Raw genomic sequence first — 4,486 nt, 5'->3', positions numbered from 1 at the left:
GTGTGTGTGTATGTGTGTGTTTACTTAATTCAGTGTCGTTTACATGAAATCATAATGAATAAATAAAAAGATTTATAATATATATATATATATAAATATATATATATATATACACAGTATATATACACACATTATATATACATATAACATATATATCATTCGGTATAGTATATACAGGAGGAGATAATGATAAAAAAAAATAAAACAGTACACTGTATAACACAAAATCACCTTCAATTCTACAAGTCCTAATACATTCAAAATACTTTACAGCCACCGATGCGTATGCGAGTGCAACCAAATATGCTGAATTTGGTGTTGATTATCTTAACGACCAGCGGAGTCTTTGCCAAAAACGTCTTGATGTTGGTCGCCGACGACGTTGGCCTCGAAATGAAGGTAAGACCAGACTCTTATCATCTTATTTACCTGTATCTCAACTCACAAAAAAAAAAAAAAAAAAAAAAAATATATCTGGCACACATGTCCGTCCATGAGCACCTGTGACTTTTTATACTTACAGATTTATACTTTATTATATTATTTATATAATATTGTGCGTAATTAAAATGTGACTCGATATACAGTATATATATGATTTTAGCCTGGAAAATTTGAGTTTCCTATTTACCTTATCAATACATATCATGAAAAATACCCATTGAGGGCATTCTATTTGCTAAACGAATCAATATGACAGAGCGAAAATAAACAAGACAACCAAATTCTCTTTATCACCTCAGAGCGTAATTTGAAGAGATTTATTCCGATTAATTAGATTGCTAGTGGAAAGCTTGCCAGTCAGTTAAAAGATCAACTTTTTTTTTTCTTTTTATTTCTTTTTTTTCCCGCCAGTAACAACATCAGATAATCTAATCAATCAATTTCACCAAAATGTAACCTTAATACCCAGGCTGTAGGTTAAAAAGAAAAAAAAATATACTAATTACATCGGTTTGAATTACAAGATTGATAAGATACTAAAATACTAATAAGATCAGTGTTCATGAATGTTGATACAAACTCCCACGTACACTTCAAAATTTGTATTAAAAAAACGGTAAATGTCTGGAAACATTTATTCCAGGATTTTTACCTTTTTAAAAACGGTTATATTGACGTAAAAGAGTGAGATTACGGTTACCTACCCATAATACATAATAACAAAGTAAGGTAAAATTACGGTCGCTTGTATTTTACTGAAATACGATTGAGAGCAGTATATTTTACGGAGAATTTCAGATTAGAATTACGGTTTTTTCCAAGATTGTACATAATGAACACCATTATACATCGTACATAAAGATTCGTACGTACGTATACATATGTATAAACAGTCAATGTATAATTATGTACCTGAAAAGGTGAACGTTTGTAGCTAGCATAAGTTGCCCATAATAATTCATGTGCAAACAAATGTGTTGTGTGTAAACAGACAAATGTAATCAGCATATGTTGCACAAATATTCATGTACGCTCCAATTCATTGTGTGTAAAAATTCGACATATATTTTGCTGCACAGAAATGTACATCCACGAGCAAAACTACATATGTAGATCTAAACATGTACATAGAAACACATGCGTAGTTACGGACATTTCACTATCTTTTCTAAAGAGCTTTCAAGACGCATCTACTCTAATTGGTTCTTTAGAAATTTGTGACCCTCGCATCGTGGGGTTATGTGACTTTAGTTATTTGAGAAATCCCCCAAAACTCTCTAAAATGTAACATAATAGATCTTTTAGATATAACTCTACCAGGTTCTCATAAATGGAATTGACTAAAATCATCGCATGGAATCGGTTTGCGATACACGGTATCTAATGTCATACTTTCCAATTGCGATTCGTAATATTGTGAATTTCTGTAACCAGAATGCAATGCACATATTTGTAAAATATACATACGTAGCAAACACACACAACACACATTATATATATATATATATATATATATATATATATATATATATATATATATATATATACTTATATATATATATATATATATATATATATATATATATATATTGTTACAAACGTACCCGAGCAGTAACAATTACGTCACATAGATTCACCCTTTCCCACCTTCCCCCTTTTCTAACCACAACCCGCTGGTTTGGTAATATGTGAGTGTGTTTGCCGAGTGTACCTCTCTGGGTACTCCTGTCACCAAGGTATGACTACTCCATCTACACCCTAAGTGTGACAGGAAAGAAATATATATATGTATATATATGCATATATATACATATATATATATATATATATATATATATATATTATATATATATATATATATATATATATATATATATATATATATATATATATATATATATATATATATATACATATATATACAGTTATTGAGATACGGACAAATAACTGCAATTATGCTCCCTCCGAAGATTAAATGTGGGCTTAGCACATTTAAACTCTTTGCGTGTTATTTTTTCTTGCATGCAGATTTTAAGCTTTTTATTTCATTCATTCAGGTATACGGAAACACAGTAATCAAGATGCCTAATCTGGACAAATTGGCAGAAAGGAGCGTGGCATTTACTTCTGCTTTCACAACAGTCAGCAGCTGTTCTCCCTCGCGCTCAGCAATCCTAACTGGTTTACCTCCGCATCAGAATGGGATGTTTGGTCTTCACCACCTTATTCATCATTTCACCTCATTTGATCAGGTGCTTAGTCTTCCAGGTATACTGTCTGATCACAGCTTCCGCACTGGAATCATAGGCAAGAAGCATGTAGGACCTGAATCTGTTTACCCATTCGAATTTGATCATTCCGAGACAAAGAATAATTTACTCCAGGCTTCGAGAAACATTACTTATATACAAGATCTTTCTCGGCTGTTCTTCAGTAGTGATGATAGTCGTCCGTTCTTTCTCTATGTAGGCTTCATGGATGCTCACCGGTGTGTGGGGAAATATGGGAGTTTTTGTGAAAGGTTTGGGAATGGAGAGCCAGGTATGGGTTCTATTCCAGACTGGGTGCCAACAGTTTACAGTCCATCAGAAGTGGAGATACCTTATTTCCTCCCAGATACTCCAGCGGTTCGTCAGGAGATAGCTACCCAGTATTTATCTCTCTCTCGTCTTGATCAAGGCATTGGGTTGGTTCTTCAAGAACTAGAAGCAGCTGGCCATGGTCATGATACATTAGTCATATATACTTCAGACAATGGCATTCCCTTTCCAGGTGCTAAGACTAATTTATATGATCCCGGAGCAATTGAACCTCTTTTGATATCTTCACCTGACCATCCATATTCTTGGGGAACAACAAACTCGGTCCTTGTATCTTTGCTAGATCTCACTCCAACGGTGTTAGACTGGCTTAGCATTCCTTACCCAACATATCGCATTTTTAGCCCAAAGCCAATAACACTGACTGGAAAGTCTTTACTGCAGTATGTCGACGTAAACATCAGCCAAAATTGCCTTCAGAAAGAAGAGGCAGTAATTCACGGCAGCCACGAAACGCATGAAATCACTATGTACTATCCAATGAGGTCAATACGAACGTCAGAGTACAAACTGATACACAACTTGAACCACCTGATGCCTTACCCAATAGCTTCAGACATCTACGACTCCCTGTCGTTCCTGGATATACTGAACAGAACGGAGCATGGCGATCCTTTACCTTGGTTCAAGACCCTCGGTCAGTATTATTACAGGGGTAAATGGGAGCTATACGACCTCGTGTTAGACCCAGAAGAACTTCACAACGTGGCCGAGTTGGTGGACTATCAACCAGTGATGGATCGCTTGGAAAAAATGCTAAGAGATTGGCAGAGGAAAACCAGTGACCCTTGGCAGTGCAGTCCAGAGGGAGTTCTAAACGAACGTACAGGTAAGTGCACTCCACTCTACAATGGAATATGAATTTACTAGTGACAGAAGCTTACAATACAGTGTACAAAGGTAAAATAATAATATAATGAGCTTGAATTACTTTTACCAATTAACGTGACTAAGGAGTACTGTATGAAATATACATCGGAAGTCATGCATCAATGGTAAATAGACGTTTTCTTTGATCGGTGAAGATTTAAAATAATGCTACGGAAAATATATTGAATTTAATTTAAAGGTAAACTGAATAATTGACTGATTAACACCTGCTAGAGGTTCACATAAATTTAAGAAGGTAGACTTGAATGAGTTTATAAATACATATTGAATTGAACATTCATGTTGGAAACCTCGTGGAGTTACTATAGTTTTCAGTGCACGGCCAGAAAAAAAATGTAAAGATTTATGAAAAAAAAAACTCGTTTTCTACCTAAATCTGACATATAAAGAATAAAGAAAGATAAGCACAGTGTCCTTACGTATAAACAATCAGTTTACTAGTTTTATATCCATGAATTGATTACCATTGTTAACAGGACTAATTTTCTGGTAGAGTAAAAGTCCAAGTATTGCTCCATACTAATGAAATTGGTATATGACAATAAATATCC

The 4,486-nt window shown here is 34.3% G+C and overlaps 1 pseudogene; it reads left to right on the top strand.

The window, feature by feature from the left end:
• The first annotated feature begins 279 nt into the window (after positions 1 to 279).
• On the top strand, positions 280 to 4,151 carry LOC137646705 (N-sulphoglucosamine sulphohydrolase pseudogene; annotated as a pseudogene).
• The last annotated feature ends 335 nt before the right edge of the window (positions 4,152 to 4,486 follow it).

This window comes from Palaemon carinicauda, chromosome 9 (genome assembly GCF_036898095.1).
Source record: "Palaemon carinicauda isolate YSFRI2023 chromosome 9, ASM3689809v2, whole genome shotgun sequence".
Lineage (NCBI taxonomy): Eukaryota > Metazoa > Arthropoda > Malacostraca > Decapoda > Palaemonidae > Palaemon > Palaemon carinicauda.
This window is presented reverse-complemented; position numbering and strand designations above follow the sequence as displayed.